The sequence below is a fragment of the Chiroxiphia lanceolata genome, chromosome 1 (genome assembly GCF_009829145.1).
Source record: "Chiroxiphia lanceolata isolate bChiLan1 chromosome 1, bChiLan1.pri, whole genome shotgun sequence".
NCBI classification, from domain to species: domain Eukaryota; kingdom Metazoa; phylum Chordata; class Aves; order Passeriformes; family Pipridae; genus Chiroxiphia; species Chiroxiphia lanceolata.
In genome coordinates this window covers 94,607,742-94,633,186 of record NC_045637.1, presented here as the reverse complement: position 1 = coordinate 94,633,186, position 25,445 = coordinate 94,607,742, and positions in this window count along the sequence as shown.

Sequence of the window (25,445 nt, the reverse complement as noted above, 5' to 3'; positions counted from 1 at the left end):
AAGCTTTTCCCAAGAGAAGCTACAGACCAAGGGAAAAATGTATCCTGGCCTGCCTGCATGAGCTTCCAAGTAGCTGGGACTCTGTTTAGAGTTCACTTTCTTACTGAGTTTTTCACAAGTTTACTCCAAATTATTACATCATCTTTTGCAACAATAGGCTTAACACTTAAATTAGGTCTATTTACAAACACAAAAATTATATAATGCTTTTTTTATTACTACTATTTCACCATAAGTGTGTTTCAAAGTCTGTCTTTGAGCAAGAAGAGTATGTGGTTTGCAGACCACTCAGGTAGAGGTGTATTGCTGTACTAGGCAACACATAACAGAAAATCATGCAAGGAATAACCACACTGAAACCAAAATTCTGGGCTGCCAAACAAATAATTAGCACAGTGGCAAGAGTCAGGGCATCACGTTACTCTATCCCAATCCCAGAGAGGAGGAGTTCTTTATTGAGGAGAATTTTAATTTATCAGAAAAAAACGCATAGTAAGAGATAATGGCAAGAAGCTTTGCTAAAGACATTGAAACTGCAAGTAAAACAAGACTTCTTAATGCAAAATGTAACTAAGAAATTGCTAGAAAAGCCAATCAACAGTTTTCATATCCCTTTGGTTCATAAATGAACTTCAGATAAAAATGTTGATTTCATTTAATGCAGGAGTTATTTACTTAAATCCTCTTGTATAGACAAATCAGTCTTTTCCGAATGATTTTCCTTAGCTTAAAACACATGTAAACCGACATGCACAATTTCTTCCTAATCTGTAGCTTTGATCAAAGATGAAGCAGTGGAGCTGCTGCTGAGGTGGTACGCCTTTAAATCTTTGGTGCTGATGTGAAAGTATGTGCTCGCTGGTCTCATGTTTTTAATAATTTTCAGCACAGTGTCATTGGACTTATATACATCTTGATGAGAAAGTACTAAAACAGGAACTCTGCTTCTGCTTCTTAATCTGTTGTACTCGCATCAAAGCCAGACCCTATATAAACAGGAAACTGGAATGGGTCTGATAATGTATCACCCACAGGACTGAAGATTTAAAGGAGACTAGACAGACAAACAGAACTACAGCCACTTTTGCATTTTCACTTGTAAAGCAGTCATTCCCTAGCAGATCATCATCCTTCATGAAACCAAGAAATATTAAGTTCCCCATGACTGCCTGATAAAGTTAAATAGCTGTACCTAATGCAAAGTCTCAGTCACAGTAAACTATGCTGAAATTTTAAGCCATGTTGAAACATTGAAGGTGAAACTGTCAAAAGAACCTGAAGTCCCATTTCTAAAGCAACTCAATTCCATCGACTTTAATTTTGATACTCGTCATCCAACATAATGAATTTGCTTTTGAAAATTTAATCTCTGGCCTTCCAACTGTCCAATAAGGTTCCAAAACTGAGCGTCTGCAAATAACTAATTAGTGTGATCAAGAAACAGATCTTGTAAGCACTCATTTCTCCCTTTTCTTTGTTTGTTTTTAATTTGTTAATATGACCAACTGTAAATTGTTTTTAGAAACAGCAAACCCTTTACCTGCTCCTTGAAAAAAACCTACAGGAAAATACCATGCAAGATAGAGCACAATACCCTCAATTTTAAACTGTGTGTTATTCGGCCTATTAGACTGCCAACAGTGCACACATGCCACCAGCATTTAAAGTAATCTTCCAGAGTACTGAGGGAATTCACTGGGAGGTGCCAGTGAAGATATCAGGGGAGTTTATTATAATGAATAAGGTAAACAGCAAAAAGAAGATCAAGTTCTGCAAACCGCATGCTGAGGACCATCAGAGGCAGAGATGAACACAGAAATGTGTGCTGGAATTCTGAGATCTTCCCTTCATGTCTCAGGGTCTTGACTTCTAAGGACACCAACATCTAATTCAAAGTGGGTAGAAAAAAAACCCAAAAAGACCCTTAAACTTACCACTTTCCTTCTATAAAATAAAGTTTATGGTATAAATAAAGAATACTACATAGCATTGTTAATAGGGCTCTACAGTTACCAGCATTTGAATTTCAAAAGATTACAGATACTGTGCTGTTGTGACTGAGATTAACTGAGCATCTAATCAGGAGGCAATACCTTTCACCAGCTCACAAAATCATGTCAGAGTAAAAAACACAAAACAGAAGAGCTTAGGGGTAGAAAAACTTTTCCCAAAGTATCAAACAAAACCCTACAAACATGGTGTGCAGGTTAGCAAGAAGTGAGATTTTCTTCATTTTACATTACAGTGAGGTTTTTGTTGCTGTGCAATGGTTTCCCCCCATTTCAGCTCAATAATCTGCAGAGTGAGGCAAAGTCTTTAACTGAAAGTTGAGAAGAAATACATTGTTTAGATATTTAATGTCCAGTTCCTAGATATCCACATAGGAGTGCCACATTCAGTTTAAGATTACTTTAAAGTTAGGAGTATCTTTCCACTCTCCATTTACTACAGCTACTAAATTTTGTATTTCACAGAATCACAGAATGAGTAAGGTTAGAAGGGACCACAGTGCGTCATCTGGTCCAAGCTCCTAGCTCCAGCTGGGTCATCCTAGAGCACATTTGTTCCACATATTCTGTGCATTGGTGTACAGGCACTTTATAGAAGTATTTGATAGAGTCAATATCCCAGTGGGGGTGTAAAGGGATGCCCAATAATCCTGTGTTGTGGTTACAAGATTCATTGTACTTGCTTGAGGTATTCCCTCTTAAGCCTCCTTTTGCTTCTAGGGTGGTCGCTATAGTTCCTCTCTTCCCATAACTTATCTCTGCCAAGCCTGGCTATGTTCCCATCTCCCTTCAAATCTAGTTTAAAGCTCTCTCAACAACCCTGGCTAACTCCTAAGCTAAGATCCCTTTTCCTCTTTGAGACAGGTGGACTCTGTTGCCAGAAGGCTCAGTGCTGTATTAACTGATACATGACCAAAACCCCCAAAATTCTGCTGGTAACACCAGTCTTGAAGGCAGGTACTCATCTGCATGATTTTCCTATTTCTAGCCCCATCATTCCTTGCAACTGGCAGGACAGAAGAAAACACAACTTCCTAGCCATTGCCCAGCAACTTCACAAATTGCCTAAGTTTTATTTGCTTAATGAATTCACATATATATATGTAAAATTTTAAATTACAGGCTTCATTCAGATGTGTATCCTTGACACATGCTTAAGCATGCATTAAAATCCATCCTTATTCAAGGTAGTGCTTGAATTCCACAAAAAAACAGGCTCATCTTTCCTGATTAAAATACCAATATGGGCTACAAGTGAAAATAATGCTACCAATACAGGGTGAAATGGTTTTTTTTACACTAGTTTTATAAGTCCTAATGATCCAGGAGTTTCAAACCCATTTTCCAAAGGTGGAATAGATACAAATCAAAGAGCCATGCTACCCAGCATAAACCTTGCACTCACACTTCCAATCAGCACAACATCAGCTAGTAAAAGGTGGCCCTTCCACCAATAAAACATACTTTAGCAATAAAATTTAGTAGGGAGATACCTTATCTATTCCAAATTAAGTGAGGACTACTACTTTATTTGCATATTTATGCTATTTGGTCAGACAGAGAGTCTTGCTCACAAACAGCTCCAGCTCTAAGTTGTGGCACACATCAGAGGCTGGTGAAAGAGAAAACTGAGGAAGGCAGGGGTTCCTCCAAACATCTCTACCTGCCTCCAAATATCGGAATGCTGATTTGTCTTTTCCTTTCTTTTCACAGTAAGACATGTTGGTCCGGTCTTAATTCCAGCATCCTCAGACTTCCACAGATTGCACTGCTCAAAGGTTTTAGGCTGAGTCTCAGTAATGGAAGACTAAATAGTCTCAAGGTGTGTTCTGTTGCATGACAGAGGAGTGTGGAAATAAACTCTATTTTATGTCTTAAGTACACACAAAATGTTTTCTCAGCATTTTACTTAAACATTTGTTATAATAACACTTATTGTAACTGTATCTTTGTAGGCAAGCAAATTCATATTTTGATTTAAACCTTAGTATATTTTCAGCAGTAATTCACCTGCAAAAGTCTCAGTTTTATGACTTTCCTCTTACCAATACTGCTATACTGCTCTAAAAGAGCGGACTCAGTTCTTCTGGTTAACACATAGGGCAGAAAATTATTCATTAGACTATGAGCATCCAAGGATGGAGTTAAAAAGTTTTTTTACTCAAGTCAATGTGGAATGGTGCCATAGGTTTTATCCAGATGAAGATTTAAAGTTGAACTGTTAACATGTCCTAGTTAACACATAAGTTAAAAGTCTTTTAGTGTTGTACATATATACTCCAATACACCTTAAGCTGATCAAAATGTAGCATGGTGGGAAATGAATCTTATTTAAGGTAAGGAGATGTACACTAGGGGATGCAAACCAGAATTCTAAAATGCTTTAGTCAGAACTTGATAGCTGAAGGTTTTTTCTGTGTCCACCTTCAATTCATTATCCAGAAAAAGATATGGAGGAGAAAGTTAAGTATTATTTATGCAAGTGATCAGCTACAATCCCCTATTTTATTAACATCAAAGTTAAAGCAATAAGGCATGCTGTGTTAACTTTACAACGCTCCTATTATCTGTAAAGTAACCCTACCCAGAAAGACTAGTAGGAAAAAAATCCTATACGGAGAGTTAAAGTATATTAAATCAAGAAAAAAAAAACAACTTCTTTCCACAGTTTGATAACACTTAAAAATCAAGTATGAAGTATTAAGAATGAAGGAACTCCTTTGACCCAGAAAAATGAACTGTGCTCTTTGAAAACCAAAAGAATAATTTAAAAATACTAAAGCAACCCATATGAACCACATTTCACTTTTCTGTATTAAAATCACAACAATGAGGTTATTTGGATAACAATGACCCATGCTCTATTAATTTCCTATATAATAATGGTACGAGGATGGGTACTGCTTGCATGACAGGTAAGCACTAATGTGCAAAAGAACATGGTGTACACATAAGAAGGTAAAGAAGACTTAAATCTGGGTATAATACAAAACTGAACTAAAATTATTTGACAAATAATGGTGTCATGCTCATTACCATTGTTTTCTGTAGGGAATTAGATATCCGACCAGTCAAAAAAATTCTGTTCTATTAAACACACATGTCCATACATATGCATATGTACATGTATACATACCTCTCTCAAAACACAGGCTTTAAAAAACAGAAAAATGCTACCAGCACTCAGACCAATCCATCTTTAAAATTGTAGCTGAATTTTCACCTCTTATTGATGAAGTTGTGTTAGTTACATACAGCCCATGAGTCTATTAAATAGGCTATCAGCAGTATTTCTGGTATATACCCTTGGAATGAGACATTTGCTTACACTGACTCAGGCATTAGTGAGACAATTTAATAGTAAAGGGCTTCTATCAAGAGAGGTTTTTTGGTGACACATGAGTTGCAAAGAAATGCTAATGTGCTCTCCAGTGCTGACACAGCAAATAAACAAGCACAAATAATTCCTCATGTCTAGAAGTGAAAAGGAAAGCCATGCCACTCTCCTGGTGGGAAGACACATTTATTATTTCAATATGGAATTTATTCTGGTTGATGGATGTAGACTAAGAGAGGAAAAATCAATAGAGTCATGCACGTATTCAGTTTGAGTGATGTGGATTTAAAGCAAGAACAGAAAAGTGAGGAACATGGATTATTTTATTTTTAATAGTTTGAATAAGAGAGATTATAATGAGTTTTACTCATGGAAATTAACCAATTAAATAGAGGATGTCATCAACCAGAATCAGGATGGGAAAACATAAAATAAGGCAACTGCCCTTCTGTAAACAACTTTTACTCATTCATCTTTTATTCATTCATTTTATAATATGACCTGCAGTCAGCACAAATTTACTAGCAGGATGCATTAAGGAAAAGCAAAATACATTCTGTTTCCTCACCATTGCCCATACTTCACCTTTTTCCTCTAAAGAATGATATAATGAAAACTCATGTGCTTTATGACATTACTCTTGCAAATTCAGAACAGTAAAAGTCTGTCCTTCCTATTGGCTTATATATAGTGTAATTTTTTTACTGAGGCTCTGGTCAACAAATATTGTCTTTCTCACAGGGAAACACCAATGCAACTGGTCTCTTTGCTGTGTTCCTTGGAAGACTCAAAACATGGGTAGAAAAATGTCAAGGGGGAAACCTTGCCTAAACTTAGGCCAGGCAGTAAAACTCTCCAGGGGAAAATCATGTTTATTAAGTCACTCCTCTTGTTCAGTAAAGGTTAGCAAGCATTTCAACAAATTTCCTCTTGGATCAAATAAAGCTGAAAAGGGAGTGGATGTGATACCACTTGACAGGCCTTGATTTTCAGATGGAAGCTACAGTAGTATTTTGGACTCTAAGGTTCTGGATCTTGATTTACAATAATAAAACAACATCTCCAGGATTATTTTTTCAAATAAACTATAAACATTATTTTATTTCTGGAGAAATTTACATAGACAGAAGTTTGTTCAGTGTTCCATCACTAGATGTGAATCTAGAGCATCCTGGCAACAAAAACTGCCATGACAGCCACAGCTGTGGGGTACTGCAGAAAATTGCTTTTGCTTAACCCTTACAAGAACCAAAACCTCTACTTATCTTCCTTTCAGCCTTATGAAAGTGCATTCCAGTGAGAGGCTCATTGTGTTCCTCTTAAGGAAAATAAACCCACTGTATTTACTGAGAGATGCATTCTGTAGATGATCTAGCATCTCATTAAGATGATTTTACCCCGTACTGTTCTGGCACACAGGCTCTCATAAACAACATTTTCAATACTCTGCTCTTCAGATCTCATCACAGTCCTAAACTAGGTCACCTGGAATGATGCTATGGCACATAAACAAACAGATCAGATCCAACTTCTCCCTTTTTAAGTACCTGATATGTAGAGGCATCTTCTCTGCAAAGTAAAATTTAAGAAAAAACAACAAAGGTTTTCGTTAGCCTTTTACCAATAGCTGGTTCCTCAAATCAAGCTCAGGTTGACAATGAGTGACAGTGATAGCCAGCCACTGCTACCAAACATCTCATTTCGAGCAGACCAGGGCACAGATTTGCACCTCAGGGGGTTAAGGGGCTGCAGCTAGAATGGCTCTGGCACGTGAACCATCTCTACACCCGAGACAGGGAAGCTCCAGGTCAGGGCTGAGGTCATTCCTATTGAGGCAGCAAGACCTATTCTTAGTGCACATTAGCTGACATTTGGTAAAACCGTAACAAAGTCAAGGGAGTATGTGAATAGTTTGCCAAGAGGCCAAGAGCTGCGTCATCCTGCTAACGCATATTACAACTACAGGTTACCTCATGTTAGTTACTGCATCTTAGCTCAGATGTAGGAAAAAATACATCCATTGTCAAGTGAAAACAAGGTAGTTGAAAATTAATGGTAAGATGAACTTGCTATGACATTGACCATATTTAATTAATTTTTATGAATAAAAAGAGGTACCAGCCTAACATTTCAAAGGACTTCAAACTAATGTTAACGTTGAACTTATGATCAATCCATTAGAATGCAATCATTTAACAGCTGGCATCTTGGAAAAAATAATACGTGTTTTGATATTGCTTTGGTATTTTGCTTTCTAAAACACACCTGCAAAATTACTATAAATGGACAGCTGTTATCACTAATGGTATTTATTTTAGTTATCTCATTCTTGCTACTCAGGCAAACCTTCAGGGAGGGGAGGAGGGACAGGAACAAAAAAGATAAAAGAAGAACAAATAGAAGCAAAGTTAACAATGAAATACTGAACTTCTAATCAAGGACTATAGAAGAAAACTGCCAAATATGAAATTAAATTAGTGTCAGACACTGTTTGAACCATCAACACAAATTCCAAGCTCAGGTTCTGAAGCACTGTCCCCAAATGAAAAAAATAATCAATTAGAATTCCCTGGCCTCCACCTGTTATAAATGGTTGCAAAACACACACCATTTTCTTCACACCTATAACTTCTGCTGAGTTCAGTAGTTCAAAAAGTCTCCTTATTGCAGCAGATAAGACAGAATTATGACTCTGGGTTTGACACAGTGGAGTGCCTCATTACACACTGTCACAGACATCACAGGATGCACCACAGATTTCTTCGTCAAGGAGAAATAATGAGCTGTCCTGGGTCCATAGTGCCTTTTATAGCCTCCCAGATGTTTCATTTATTTATTTATTTATTGTATTTAAAGCACCCCCAAGCCTGTAGTAACTAAGTAATGAAAAATAAACCTTTATCAGCATAAAGCTGATAAAGATCAAAATATCAGATTGCTGACAGGGCACCATAATAGAAATAATCTGTTTATTCAGCATTCTGTTTTGAAACTATGGGATGCATTCAGATTACTTCCACAATTCCCCCCTCATTAACATCCTGTCCTGTTTGCCGTAGGCTATGACGTAGACTATGATAATAGTTTTGGCATATGTTTCCTAAGGAAAGGCCCAGCCACCCTTCTCTTGAGCAGATGTCGATTGTGTTAATGCTGAAGATGCATATGCACCACCTCCTGCTGGGTCCAAGCCTCAGCACTCACGTGACCTGTCACCGTCACTTAATTCTAATCATTGAAAATCATACACAGATACTACAGATCTCCTCCATAAATGGGCAATGCATATATGTGTGTGTCTAGGCATACGCACACACACACCAGGCATGCACTCAAAGCACACAGAAGAACCATAATGGATCTTATGGTGAAAAGAAATCACTATTATTCCCTGGAGTCTTACAGGAAGGGCAAAACATACCTCAGGGAAAAGACAAGTTCTTTCAGTTCCATCATCCCAGAGCCACATGTACAGCAGCCAGTGGTATAATTGATTAAGGCTTCTTCATTTTTCTTCTCCCCTAAGACATATGCAGAAGTAGCATGGGTGTAATTTTAATGCAAAACCATAACAAAGTCTTCAGCAGTGATAAGACAAAATGAGTTTCCAAATGCATGAGATGCATCAATTGGAGTGCTGATCCTCAATAAACATAATCAGAGATACACAGTCAAACACCTCTCTTTGGCCTCTTTTACATCAGTAAATTAAACAGCACCAAGAAGCAAACTCAGACAGCAGATTTTAATTGTCTCTGCAGTTCAGTTATTAGACAAGTTCTTGGCAAACGTTTGGCAGACTGCCCAGCACCACAGAGGAAAAACACAGCCCAGGGATAAATCCTGTAGGAGAGTATGGATGTGGTCACCTTACTTTGGAGAGTAAGAGTTGCATGATTTCATCATGAGCTGTCTGTATTCTCAGTGCCAGACAATACGCCCAGGAGAGTTTAACTTCTTAGTACAGATGCAGTCTTTCTGTCCACTGTCAAAGCAGAGCCTTGGTTTAACAGAGGCACCAAATCTCTCTCAAACATGGAACAACATCATAGTATCACTATTTCTGACTAGAATTTCATTACTTTCCCTTCCAGGTGAAACAAATTATGTCGTAGCTCCATCATGCAGTCCCAAGAAGAACATTTAATGTGACAATACACAGAACAGCAAGAATTTGCCACATCAAATGTATTCTTTAGCCAGCATTTTCAAACCTTAAAATATTAAGAGTAAAACTGACCCTGGAAACAACATCTAGAGGAAAATAAAGATGTCAAAAGTACAATACCAAGCCTTCTCTTTTAAAAATAATTATGGATAGACAAGCATACACACACACATGAAATTCACAACATCATAGAAACTTCTGAGCTGTACCGTGTTAACATCATATTGCCTATGTAGGGACAGTTAATATACTTCTTTAGGGCCTAAAATCCCACTGGGAGAAAGAAAGATTCATTCTTAAGGTCCTAAGGCAGAGTCCAGAGGATGGAGTTCTCAGCTGCTTCCATGCTGGGATTGGGATTTCAGGAACCTGTTCACCAGTGCTGCATATTCTTCCTAACACCCAGATGAGGAAAAGAGGGGGGTTTATTGTGTAATTATGTCTACTGCACACTGCTGAACTAGAAGACACAGTAATCTCTCTAGGGTTTAAATTCTAGAGGTAAACAAAAGGACTGAACCACAGGGAGTGAAGTATGTTTCAGTATTTCTCATTTTTCCAAGCAGAGAAAAAAGCGCACCATTTTCCACAGAAATCCAGTGTTAACTAGTCCATGTCTATGTCCCTTCAAAACCAAAACTTCAAATTCTCATCTCCAACAAACAGAAGGATATCTTTTTGCACAGGTCAAAAAAAGAGGTGACTTTGTCTCCTTCCCAAAGTCTTCCTAAAGAATTGCATATCTTCACATTCTCTCATTAAAGCAATTAAACAATTCAGTAGGGCAACAGATACCAGTAAAGTTGCCAATATTGATATTGCATCCCAGTCTGAAATCCTAACCTGTGTTTACAGTGATTTAGTGTAGCATCAATACTAAACACAGCCAAAGTACAAATTCTCTCACCATTGTTCCTTTCTTCACTCAGTGATCCTCCTTTCCTCACCTTGCCCTTTACATGGTGGGTGACTGTGCATTGCAAAACTTACTTTGACAGAGACAAGGCAAGGACTATAATTTGTCACAAAACCTTCCTAGAAAAACAAGCAGGATGGGCATTTTTCCCTAGTACTATCCAACTCAAGAATGCACAGTGCTGAGGGCTGTTGGTTTTGGTATGTTTTTCTGAAAGCCCCACTTCATTTAATCCCGTGTTTGGCAACACCCTTGTGAACTGTTGACCTTTCTTAAAACAGCCATAGATTATCCCCAAAAGTGAAGCCCTTTTCAAGGAAAATGGTTGTTCCCTCATATATATAATTTAGAGAGGAAATATGAGAACACAGACAGGAAGGAAAGTATGGGAAGATACAGAAACAAAAATGAATAAACTATAAGTAGAGAGTGTCCGTATAAATTCTAGACCAAAGGAAAACTTGCTATTTCAAAATATGCCTCTCACAAAAGTACATGTATGTTATACCACAATATTCACCTGCTCTTTGCAATACTGGACTCTAAGGAATTATAACTGGGAAATGTATTTTAGATGCATTGCAATATATACTCAGAAGCCAACAGGGTAAAACATTAAAGCAAGTTAGCCGAAAAGCATGCTAAAGATCTGGCCCACTTCCCCATTCGTGCATGTTACAACATCTCTAAGGTGGTACAGAAAACCCAGTGTCAAAAGCCAGCCATGAGAAATGTCACTTCTCAATGGCTGCCTTAGTTACGTTGCCCATCACCAAGCAGACAGGAAATGTTCTCAGGCTCACAAAAAGGCAAACAGAAGCCAGAGTTAAAAGCAGATTCTTTTTTCCCTTCCACCACTGCACACTATTACTCTGAAAGACAGAAAGGCGTATGGGGATCAAGTTATTATCTTGCTACTTACTGCCTTCAGGTGACTCCAAATTAAAAAGAAAGATTATCAGCAGATGTACCCATCTACTCTACCCCTTCTTCATATGGCATGCTACAATTATATCTAGGCCTATCGGCACACTCTAGCCAAAGGTGTGCCAGCATTTCACAATCCAACCTTTTTTTCCTCCTCCTTTTGAAACTCAGAGGTCAATAGTCGAGTTTAAAAAATTCACTCTGTGCTTCAGGACCACAAGTTTCTTTTTTTTTGAAGGGATGATCCAAAGGAGATTTATTTTCTTGAGCTGCTGCACCTGGAATGCAGCAATTATGGCATAGATATCTCCCTAAGAGCTCTGTCATCTCCCATGTCACCCGTTTCTGCTGTAAACAGTACACTACCCTGTCTTATCTTGTCATCAAATGCATTTTCACTTGCATAGGTCTTAACATTGCATTAATCTTAAAGGAATTTTCAAAGGAAGCAGGCACAAAAATGAACGATTGTTCCACAAGTTTAATTGCATCTATCCCAGTATCTTCTTTTTCACACTTAAGATTGTGGGTGGAATTATTGGTCAGGGAGCAAGTTGTCACTAGCAGTAAATTGGTCACTTGAACAAACTAAGCATATACAGCAAAGACGCTGAATTTCATAAATAATAATGATCAACACCCTCTCGCATTTTGCTTTTTTTTTGTGGGTAGCTGGACAATTGAGAAAGAACTGCTGTTGGCAAACAAAGTTTTCATATCATATATGTGCACAGAAAATCACCACAGACCTCTTCAAATAAACTGTTTTATATATATTAAATATATGTGATATTCACAATATCTCAAAGACACAAAATAATTGATGGTACAAACTTGACCTACTGTAATACTCACTGGCAATTCATATTGATGAGAGAGGTGGAGCACCTCTCTATGAGGAACAGCTGAGACCTGGGGTTGTTCAGCCTGGAGAAGAGGATGCTCCAGGGAGATCCTTTTGCAGCCTTCCAATACACTAAGGGGGCTTATAAAAGGGACTTTTTATACAGGCAGATACTGACAGGACAAGGGACAACAGTTTTAAACTAAAAAGGAAAGTTTAGATTAGGTATTGGGAAGAAATTCATTACTCAGAGGGTAGTGAAGCATTGGAACAGGTTGCCTAGAGGAGTTATGGATGCCCCATCCATAGAAGTGTTCAAGTACAGGTTGGACGGGGCCTTGAGCAACCTGGTTTAGTGAAAGGTGTCTCTGCCAATAGACAGGGAGGCTGGGACTAGATGATCTTTAAGGTCCCTTCCAACCCTAACTATTCTATGATTCTATTTTATATCCACTTTACAACATGAAAAAATTGTGTAGACATCTATGGGTATAGCACCTCAAACTCATTAACTCATTGTCTTGCTTATGTCTTCATAACCTTGCAGGCTGACTTGCAAGAGTAGCAAAATGTAAAAACAGCTGGATGAAACACATTCAGAACACTAATTTCGGAACATCTCAAAGTAAGCTTTCCTCTGTTCACTCATACAAACATAGAGAGATTCACCACCAATAACTCATAAGACTGAAAATTAGAAGCCCAGTCAAATTTCAGAAACTTGTTCACCACGTGTTTATTTGAATTATATGATGTTTTCTTAATGCAAATAATGAGAATTGTTTTCTACCTTCTATTGTTTTCTAGCTGTGCCTTGGTGGAAACACTTCAAAATGTTGTTTTCCTTCTACCATAAAAACAAAATTCTTTGTGTAAAAAGAAATAAAGGTAGTAAAGATGATATGAGATGTTGTTCATCTCCCAATACAATCAGAACTATGCTACAGGGAAGTGAAGGTTAAATTTGGGAATGCAGCGGGAGAAACTTTAATCTGCAAATATTGAGGCAGCTTCCTCTTGAACACAAAATAGAGATGACTTCAGAAATACTGAAATATTATTTTTAACTACATGAGAAACAACTTAAATACAAAAAATCATGTCAGTATTATTTCCAAGATGGACCACTTGTTCTTATTCATTCAAATCTACTTTGAAACAGTCTCTTCCAGACTCTATTATCTAGGCCCCAATGCTGAAGAATCCTTAAAAATCACTCAGTGCAATTGAAGAAAGTCCACGTTCTCCAGCAGAAGTGTCCTTACACTAATAATGGCTCTGAATGGATTTGGAAGACACTATCAAAGTCAGTATGCACTTTACAGTAACACAGGCTTAGTTTGTGCTAGTATTATATGAAATTACTCCAGGACCCAGGGTTGTACATATGTGTGCAGGTTTTCCCACACATATGGGGAATGTGAATGCATTCAGATACCTTTATTCTGAAATCCTCCTAGAGGACTTCGACAATTCATTTAAAAGGCTTGTCGAGATTTTCTGGGTTTCAATACACTTCAATCTCCCTAGGGATTATAATCAGCCCCAACACGTAGAGCAATGCTTGTAGCATTGTTAAATCCCACTCACCAACTGCAAGGTTTTTAATCCTAATATGAAGTAAAAAGAACAGGCACCTAGATTTTCAAGGCAATTTCCAAACATATTTTAATGCTAACAAGACAAATATATATGTATATATATATCTGCATGTTAATATTGTTACTCCAGAATATGCTGCTAATATTCTAATTAAAACTCATAAAATTACAGTCGTATTGCTCTACTCCTGTATTTAAACAGCATTTCCTTTCTAAACTGGCATTATCATTAAAATTAATTAAATTAAATTAAACTTTTACTACAACATGTTTTTAGGGACACAGGAAAACAATTTATTTGTGCACACACTTTTATAGCACGCACTCCTCAAAGAAAGATGGGAAAAAAAGAGGCACTATGATTCAATTTCATCATATTTACTAATTAATAAAATGCTCCCTCTGGATTCAAATATAACTTTATGTAGTCATTTTCCACTTTAAATAAGATGCATTTCTACAGTATAAAGTGAACACTTTTACCAAAAAATAAAGACGATGCATTTTGTGCCACAATATGAAATGTGAACACCATCATGTTCTGTTCAGCAAATGCTAGCAATCTTGTATCTTTGGTGCACAACAGCATCCCAGATAACAGAACCATAAAGCAATTTGGATTTCAAGGGTCCCTAAAGATCATCTAGTTCCAACACCCTGCCATGGGCAAGGACACCTTACACTAGACCAGTTTGCTCAGACCCATTCAGCATGACCCCGAGTTTTTCCAGGGATGAGGCATCTACCACCTCTCTGCTAACTTGTTCCAGTGTCTTACCGCTCTCATTAAAAAATTTCTTCCTAATATCTAATCTAAACCCACCCTCCTTCAGTTTGAAGCCATTCCCCCTTATCCAATCACTACAGGTCCTTGTACAAAGTCCTTCTCCAGCTCTCTTGTAGGCCCCCTTTAGGTACTGGAAAGCTGCTATAAGGTCTCTCCAGAGCCTTCTCTTCTCCAGCCTGAACACCCCAATTCTCTCAGCCTGTCTTCATAGAAGAGGTGCTCCAGCCCTCTTGTCATATCGTGGCCCTCCTCTGCACTTGCTCAAACAGGTCCACATCCTTCTTCTGTTGGGAACCCCAGAGCTGGGTGCAGTACTCCAGGTGAGGTCTCACCAGAGCAGAGCAGAGGGACAGAATCACCTCCCTTAATCTGCTGTCCATGCTTCTTTAGCTGCAGCCCAGAATACAGTTTTCTGGGCTGCATGTGCACATTGCTGGCTCATGTTGAGCTTCTTGTCAATCAACACCTCCAAGTCCTTCTCCTCGGGGCTGCTCTCAATCCATTCTCCAACAACTTAGCCTGTACTTGTGCTTGGGATTGCCTTGATCCAGATACAGGGCCTTGCACTTGGCCTTGTTGAATTTCTTGAGGTCAGCAAGGGCCCATCTTTTAAGCCGGTCAAGGCCCCTTTAGATGGCATTCCTTCCCTGCAGCGTGTCAACTGCACCACACAGCTTGGTATTGCTGGCAAACTTGCTGAGGGTGCACTCAATCCCAATGTCCATGTCACCAACAAAGATGCTAAACAGCATCAGTCCCAATACTGACCCTTGAGGAACACCATTCATTGCTGTCCTCCACTTGGACACCAAGCCATTGATTGCAACTCTTTGAGCACAACCATCCAGCCAATTCCTTATTCATCAAGTGATACATCCATCAAATCTGTGCCTCTGCAGTTCAGAGACAAGGATATGGGACTGCGAAATGCTTTGCACAAGTCCAGGTAGATGACATCAGTTGTTCTTCCCTTATCCACCAACATGGTAACCCTATCACAGAAGGTCATCAAACTTATTAGACATAATTTTCCCTTAGCCAAGCTATGCTGGCTGTCACCAATCACCTCCTTATTTTCCACATGTCTTAGCATAGTTTCCAGAAGGATCTGTTCCATGATCTTGTCAGGCACCTAGGTGAGACTAACAGCCTGTACTTTCCTGCATCTTCCTTTTTTTCCTTTTTTAAAAATGGGGGTTATGTTTCCCCTTTACCAGTCAGTGAGAACTTCACTGGACTGCCATGACTTTTCAAATTTCATGACCATTTGTAATCATTTGTTGATTTGCCAGATTTGCCAGGACCTTTTAAACCCCTTCCCTTCCCAATCTCTTGTTGAAATTGCTCTGTTCTTACACTTTAAATTAACGGATTATAAAATAGATAATTCAGTACAGGATGTGATGGTAGAACAAACAGATAGTGGCTGCAGAAGGTGACTGATGACCAGAAGCAGTGGTCAACCTGTGCACATCTGGACCCATGATGTCCTGCTGTGCAACTAGATATGTTAGACATGCTATTATATTCTCTTCCTAAAGCATGTATTTGCTATAGCACTAAGGCTGAAAGAACCACAGATATTGAAGAGTCATCTCTGGACATGACCTCTCAAGGCAAACTTACTCACCCCTGTACTCCAGTGCCCAAGCAATTCAATGATTCTAAGCTGGCCCCTGGATAGCCCTAAGTCCTCCTCCCAGAAAAACTCTTCTGTTGAGGACGTTACCTACCCTACCTTCCTCCTTGCTGCAGCACTGCCTCTCCACCAGGGGAATTAGACAAGCTTCTTGAATTTTCTGAGCCTCACAAGGGGAGGGGGAGCTGTGCAGAAATGGTTGGCTCTTGGGTCTCTCAGAGGAAAGTGGAAAGGGGCAGAGGGAGTAGAAACCCCACCAATCAGTAAGTTGTTTACATATTGTTGACAATATGTAATATTGTTATAAATCCATCATCTGCAGGACAAGACAATTACCTGAAGAGCTGAAGTCTACACTGAGGTCACAAACAAGGCTGAGATATCTAGGTAATATGAGAGGCACAATTACCCACAGAGAGCAAGCAGCCAGAAAGAGGATGATAAGTACCAACAATTTGCTTATATAACAACAGGGGACAGAGAGCCATATATCTTGAGCAAAATAACATCTCACTTCTTCCAAGAAATTAAACTATAATCTCAGCTGACAAAATATGAACTTCAAAGTATTATTTTAGCATGAGGAATAATCTTGCTGTCACTATTGCTTCTGTGCTGCATCTGCCTTGCTTTCTGTTGCTCTAGCCAACTGTTCCGACATGCTCAGGTAGAATCTGTTTGAGCAGGGGACAGGACTGGAAAGACTTCTGTGACAAAACTGGTGAGAAGTACAGGTGTCTGTTCATTGCCTCCTGTGGAAGTAACAGAATTAATTACTGAGCTGCTCATGGCCTTTGAACCTTAATGGTTATGATCTGAGCAAGAATACACCCTGCCCCTGAAGTTCACTGAAGTGCAGATGCTGAAACTATAAGGCTAATTCCCTTCCATAAAGGTAATCAAAACACCCTGATGGCACCTGGTGAACATTAAAGGCAGCTTTGGTTTCAAAGTCAGAAACCCTTGGCAAAAACAGAGGTCACATTTGTCAGATCACTCTTTGCTCTCCAAACATTGCCTTACTCCTTTCTTTCTTTATGTTTTCATTAACACTATTAAGTCTGACAAATATTTTCATTCTTTTCTTCTTTTCTTTCCCCATCTCCCTGTTGCCCTTCAGTTCTTCCATCATCTGTACTAGGCCATTCCACCCTCACCCTGTGAACACCAGATTAAGAGAGCAAGCTCATTTGTATGATAAAGAAGCAAAACACAGCTGGTAAAGCCAAGCGTATTGCAATGACTCTGTAAGCGTAGCATGGTCATTCTCCTGTACTTCAGCATGTGAATCAAGATCCGTGCAATGGATGCACTTTCCAAGTGCATGGAAAGCAGTTCCTGTAACTTCAAGCCTCCACTACCCTTGTGGTTCCTGAATGTGAAACAAGGAGGGATCAGCTTTTACAGGAAAGGTAGAAAAAATTAACACTGAAGCAGCTGGTCTAGGAATTTGTTTTCAAGGGAAGCAGGAAAGAAACACAGAGGAGTGGGTGAAGAGGAGATTTCTCCATACAGGAAGATTCTTCTTAACAGTTCATTGGTGGAGTTCACATCCTAAAGCAGGAAGACTCATCCATTTCACAGATGTCACACCAAGCAAAACTTATGTAATGCAGCTGAAGATGGTCTCATTATCTATGTAAACTACACTCATGTCAATATTCAATTATACACTTGCTAAGTCATTACTTTTCATCACCAAATAAAACACTGTTTCAAAGCTGGAAATATCATGCAGAATTCAGAATTGCTCTATTGTATCTAATAACTGTGCACAGCAGAACTGAAGCTACCTCTTTTCCTGGGTCTAGGTACCTATGTCTATTATTATCTGTAGGTGAAACAAAGTAACATGAACACTGTTAACATGGCAGTATAGGAGAAATTTGTTCCCAACTAGGCCCTTACCCTGTAATTTTGTATATTTGTGAATACATTGAAACAGGAAGGCTACAGTATTTTAATGGATAAAAAATTGCTTTTTTTTCTTATAAAGGATTGCTATAATGATTAACATCACTTCTTAAAATTCTGCTTACATGTGAATATAAAATAACTGAATAAGCTGTTTAATTTAAAAGTCAAATTCTCTGAGTTTCCTCATATGCTTTTTCATAAACAAGGTTTAGACTGCAGCTGGAAGGACAGTGTGCATGCATTCTGTCCCCAAGGCACTGAGAAGGTAGAGTGGTACAGGCAAAATGAAAGACACCTTAAGCTGCATTTCTGGAGATATTAAACTTCTGAGACTCCACCCCACCCACAAATGGTGGAGATATCTCTCTTCCAACTGTCTAAGAGCATGTCCATGACTGGAGGCACTTACCATCTCAGCACTTTTTGGATCTCCTCCTCTGCCCACTGGCATATGTTCCAATAACTTGATCCAATATATTACATCTATTTAGCAAAATAAAGGCTATGTGCATGTATATCCTATTTGCACTGCCAGAAGCTGACACTAAATTTCTCTCTCATATGTACTCATACAACACAGACACATTCCACCGAATTCCCAGGGGCAAATTAAGTCTGTGATGCCCTTCCACACTTACCCAGGGCACAGAGGGAAAAAACTTGCCTCATACTCTGTAACAGAAGTGGTCCAAGTGGATAGGGCTTGGAAAAAGCCAATAGCTCCACTTGGAGAAGTGCAGAATATTTTCACTACATACACTCAATTTATTTACAGGTGTAGGTATAGTACAAACACTGAGACACCCAAATAAAGAGGGTTGAGTAGGGTGAGTCTGCATTTATTCTGTTTTCATCTTTTAAGGAATGAAAACAAGCTGCAGTACTGGTGCTTAAAAACCCCTAACATTAAATGGACATGAAAGCAGTACCTTTGCAAGAACTTTTCCCCACAGCACAATCTGTTCATGCTTCATCTCTCTGTCCAACCCTTTGGTCATGACTGATCTAGCCAGCTTTGCTTTAGAGTGAATACAGCCACGGTCTTTCCTACTTCCCTCTACAATGCTTATTACTGGTTGACAATTTAAAGAGCATGGCATTTTGCAGAGGAGGGACATATGGAGATCTGCAATTTTTTACAAAATCATTCTCCTCACTCTTCTTTTATCTGCTCTACCCCAGAGCACCCATGAGAGAAAAGGATGGTTATTGGTGGTCTGAGTGTTGGAGCTGCATGTTTTGAATCAAAGACTATCATTCATTTCAGGAGACAGACCTGATGTAAACAGAATGTGCACCAGGCACCGGTGGTTGCCCCATGGACACGTGACGGTCACCCGATGTCACTGTGAGCTCACACACCTGCTCCAACGGTGCCAAGAGATGAGGGTTTTCCCTGATTGATGTGTGTAACTGCTTCATGGGGCTGCGTGGGTGGAGGATGTGGGCTGGCCCCGGCAGCGCACCGACCTGAACTTCCCTCTGACATTGCACAAGGAAAAGACAGACGGAGACTCATACCTGCCCACCCACACAAACAAGCCAGCAGATGTAAAAATACATGACCTTAAAAACCAGGACACATTTTAAGTTTTCTTCCCTTTCTTACCAGCTCCACAAATAAGTCATGCATTAAAATACCAGAGGACTGTGGAGCCCTGCAGACTAGAAATCAAGTTACACACACAAACAGGGTTGGCCTGTTGCCTTCACCACATTTGCTACCACATTACTATGGCCACCCTCCTAGAATTCCCCTCAGATATTTCTAACTTCCCACTTCTCTCTTTAATTCCAAAAAGAAAAAGGGGAGGGGGGGGGAGAAAAAAAATTGCACTTCTGTCTGTATGAAAAGTAAAAGTTCGGCTTAAGAAAGTATCTACAAAGTACAGAAGGACCAACTTCTCGAGTTTGCAAAAACAACCACCACTACCACATATGCTCACCTATCTCCTGAGAGGAAATTCACTGCTCAGAAACCTGATATTCCTCATGCTCTAATTAAGGAAAAAGGAAATAGCTTTCAGTTTCTTGTGCAAGGGCCAATGAACATAAGTCAAACACTCACCTAAAACGATGAAAACATTTCGAAAAGAAGTAAAACAAACATTCTGCTAAATTCCCAGATGTATATTCAGTAATGTTTCTGATATAAAGGCAGTGGATAGGAAAGAGGAAATAATTTTTTGATGTGGAAGACATACCTTTATAATCCATCCTCAGCTCATTTTATGCATTTGTGATGGAAGGATTTGCTCTGTACTGCTTTAGCAGAGCTCCTAGTATGGCTCAAAATGGACAGTGTCACATCTCAAAAAGCTACTTTCTGTGAAGCATTGTGGATCTCTGGTCACACTTATTTCTGTAGCACCTATTAAATACTTCCGTAAAGTTAACAAGAGTCAAGGGATACACAGCCCTGTAAGTCTTTATCCACTTCCTGAGGTTTCAGGAAGAAAGTATTTCTCCAAAATTTCTTTCCCATTGAAAATACTGTCTCCTGTTATTTCACTTGCTTCTACCAGCTTAGTGACAGTGAGTATTCATCAGATTTGTAACAAAGAAGGAATAAAAAATGCTAGGCAGAAATATCATTTACGTGCACTTTTCCAGTTCCACCGAGCATCACGGTTAGAGATTGCAATCAAGGGTTGTTCATTAAACAAGTTAGCTACCAGGTTTTTTCCAAATCTAGAGACTGCTAAGAACACACAAGTTTTTCCAATATGAATGCACTTCATTTTATTTGGGCCAGTGAAATTGAAAAAGAGACACTGACAGGAAAGGTATTACTAGTCTAAAGATAAGACCTGAACGCTGCCACTTCTAATGCAAAGAGATGGTCACTCATTCTTATGCACCTTCTGCCTAAGAGCCAGCTGCAACAACAGTAATTGAGATGCAATAGTATGGGTAAGAAATACAACTCTTATCTATTATATTCTACCAATGTCAGTTCAGTGTAAGGCACATTGTTCTTTAGATGTGGATGAGATCTATACGAGATCTACAGCCCCTTCTATCTTGTTATGCAAAATACGAGACAACTTCAAAAATAGAAAGTAAATTATAGTTTCTTTTTTGAGTGTGTTTTATTTGTTGATCATTTACTGGGAAAGTACTAAACAATTCTGCTGAAATGCACTGGTCTGACAATACTTTACTGCTATGAGTTGTGTTACATACCAGGACAAAGCAAAGAATTCCAAAATCTTTGTAGGTTGTGCCTACGTAATACCTTCAGAAAAAAATGCAATACTTTTGCACCATTATGCATCTTAACATTGTTCACAGAAAAATAGATATAATTATGTCCAAAGTAAAATTATGTTGAGCATAAATAATTATCATACATATTATCATTAGCAGTGCTAAAACTTAATTTTTAAGTAACACCTTTTTATTCACAGAACTCAGGGAACCCTTGCTTATTGTCCCCATTTCACAAATATAAGACCTTGGGAACTTTGAGATGCAGTCTTTCTTGAGGTCATACAACGTGACAGACTCAGGGACACAACTCAGGCCTTGCAATCCTACCAGATGGTAGGCAACAAAACTAGACACCTTGATTTTTTCCTTCTTTTAATTTCCATCTATTCCTCCATGTATTTTGATCTGCCTCATTCAGCACTTAGCATAGCACTGCTTCAAATCCTGACTTTCCAGAAACACAACTGGTTTTTATCTGAACTGCTGTTCTTCATGCAAGATCAAGCAACTACACGAACAAACACACTTAACCTCAATTTGTGTGTGAAGAGTCATCCTCTCCCTGCTGTCCCAAGTACCAATAAAGTGTATATCTGGAAAATGAGATAAAAAATTACTCCAAAACTTGAGATACTGCCCTGTCTTTTTCTGGCAGGATAAAAGTTTTACCTACTATTGCAGTTTCTTCTCTTGGTCAGAGTGCATAATATCATCATCATAGCTACAAAAGTAACATTTTCTAAATAATTTGTATTTGTTGTGTATCCATTGTCCCTCTAAGCAGCACCTTTACCTCTCACCCTCACCTGGTCTAATAAATTCAGGCTTTTGCACTGACAGAAGACAGCAAACAGGTAAAAAAAAAAAATAAATCCAAACCATACAGAGTTACACTTTTTAGGAAGGAAAAAACCCCATAGTGATTGCTCAGTGGCAGATGATCTTTTCATCCCCCACCTCCATTTCATTTTGAATACCTGGCACTGCCAGAACTTGCTTTAACAGAGTAGTAATGTCCCTGCCAGCTACAGCTCTCAAAAACTTAGGCCAACCACTCCAATCCAACTGGATTGATTATAATAAGGTTATAACTAACCCAAGGATCTTCAGCTACCAGCCACACATCTTTTCACTGCACAGGTACTTCTGCAAATGGAAAAGTTGTACCTCCCTGTATAAGTATGGCCACCTGCAATCTGGCTGAAGCAAGCAAGAAGTAGCATCCTTTACTCTCACAAAGAAGGTCTATAATTTGCAGTGTGAGCTCCATAACAAGGTCTTTGCATTACATTTCACATCATAACATCTTTTTCCTGCCCTTATAAAGTCTCCCATGCCAGACAGCAATGACAAATTTTGAGGTCCCGATATCTTGGCACTATCAAGTGAAGGATGATTGAGTGAATGTAGTAACCAGTGCCCACCAGCCCTACACAACCTCTTCCTAAGCTGGGTGTTTTCCATCACATGAAAAAATGCCATTAAGCTGGAAAGTAGTAAACACAGTGTTGTTTCGCCTTGTGGTTAATAGCAGAAAGGTTTTCTGTAGTTGGGATTTCAAAGCTAAGGGTCTAAGAAGCAGGAGATCTTTTAAAGCTCCTCTGCGTATAGTTTGCTGAATTTCCATTTTTGAGACAAAATGCAAAGGCAGTTTCATCATCTATTCATCTGCTAAAAAAGGATCATGTTTCTGCATCACTGTGATACCTAGTAGTTTGGAAGTACTTCTCTAAAGTTTCATTGGGTATTTTTTGACAATTAGCACAAGAAATTAGTTATGAGCTTTTTCAGACTCAGAAAAAAGTATCAGTGAATCAGACACAAATCTGCAATTATTGGTGGCAGGACAACAGACACCATATGATTTCTCTGGCTAAGCAAAAGCCAAATGGAATGGATGAAATAAATAGCTTACATCAAACACGTAGTCATATTCCAGCTTATCTTCCTGTTCATGTCTTCACACACCTCAACACAGAAGAAATCTCATTTTTTTAAGTAAACAAACACATAAAGAAACCAACCAAATCAGAAACTTCGTGGAGTCAACAGATTATGATCATGTCATTTTTTTCTCTAGGCATTTTCTTTCCAAACTGAATTTAATTCACTTGAAAAAATCTACACATGGACTATCTTGAACTCTCTGGTGGAGGGAAGTTGCTCAGTCATGATCATGCTACTCTTTCAGCCAGGTTTTAATTTGACTTAAACCAATTTATTAATTTGACTTAAGGCAAACACAGAAACATGTTAAGAGAGGATGCAACAGTACTAAATGAGATGATTGTCAAAATCAGTAAACATAAACACATTTTAAAGAAAAAAACAAATCTTTCCTGTCTTCAGCTAAATGTAACATATGAAGAGATAAAGTTACAACAATGAACTATCACCTTTTTTTTTTTTCCAAAGGCAAAACCTTGTAATTTGTCCTCAAGGAAAATCATCAGCTTCCACATTGCTCAGTTTTCTGTCCTTGAGACATCTATGGCAAAATTAAGCCCTGTGAGGCCCCGCAATGTAGAAACGCCCAAGTGCAGGTGTGCCTGTGGATATTTGTCAAATTTTTTTTCAACATTTCCACCCTGTGGCTGCTTATCTAGACCGCCCTCTCTTTTCTATATTAATCTTTGTTTATTCTTCTCTTTGGCAGTGAGAGGGAAGAACACTCACATACTCCTGTTTATGGTCCTCTGGATCCCGCCCAGTAGCTGTGCTTTGACTCAACAAATTTCAGGAAAGTCAGTGCTGAGAAGAAATGTGCAACTTCCCAGCCACATCGCTCTGGAAGGAAATGAGCTGTGCTCCGTAGGGAAAAGGAAACTGCTTTGGAAGTCTAGACTGAACCCTTCCTTTTCCATCCCTCCTCCTGTTTCCCCCTTGAATATATTTAAGACAAAACAAAAGGAAGCTGGAGAATGAAAAGGAATGATTAAGCTTTCCATCTCTGTGTGTAATAAAAACACAACTGGATGTGGAGCTAAACATCAGCTAGAGGAAAGGTAGGAGAGACACAGCACTACAGAAGCATCTCAGAGACAAGGACATTGGCAGCATCTGGTATAGCAAAATGGGCATAAGCCATGTGGTGAGAGGCAATATACTGCAAGCGGCCATTCTGATCCTCCTCTGAGGTTGGATGTCTTTAAAATACAGTAAGTAATGCAGCTGTTGATCTAGTTGCCTAGAACTGTGACAGTGAAAGGGAAAAAGCTGCAAGGCATTTAGTAAACTTCCTCTGTTTTCAGACTGCCCCCAAATGAACACAGTAAGAAAAGCAGGTGTGAAATAGGATTGGAAGAGCAGATAAGCTTGAAACAACCAAATGAACTCAGGTGAATTTTAAAAGAAGCCCACAGAGACTCTGTTAACTAAGATGGAGGAGAGATAGGTCAGACAGACTGACCAACAAGGCCTCAATTTGGCAAAAAAGCCCAACAATAAAAATAAGGGAACAAAAATATTAGGGGTAAAAAAATATAAATACATTATAAAAGAAAATCAAGAAATCACCAGGTAAGTTTGGTACTCTGTGATTCAACTGTGGACCAGGTAATATTGATAATACACTGAGCAAGCTAAGCAACTTTTCCTGAATAAAGAAGGAAAAGAAGGATCAAGAGAATGGGTGGAGAAGTTTCTGGGTATTGAGGAAATATTACCAAGTTGAAAAAAAAGTCCGACTATAAATTTAAAAAATATTAAATGTTATGTCAGAGGAATTTTTAAAACAAATCTGCAGAAGAAGAACCAAGGAAAGCAATCCTATGAAGGAGAAAGCAGGAAAATACAGGTGCCAGTGGGCATTTAAACTAAACTGCAGCATAGACAATCACTGAGTTTCACTAACTTGCTTTATTTCCTGTTTAAATGAAAGGATATATTTTGTTTGAGTTTGTTTAGTTTTGATAAGGAGCAACAAAGGCAGAAGGACTGGGAAATTGATCTATCACAAAATCCTTCTGGTGCACACCTCGGGAATTTAGCACAATTTGAGTACCCTGAATTCCTGCTGCAGAGAGTTACTGCAGCTTATGTGACCTTCCCCTTCCCAAAAAAGGAAAAGGGAACCAGAGTTACATCA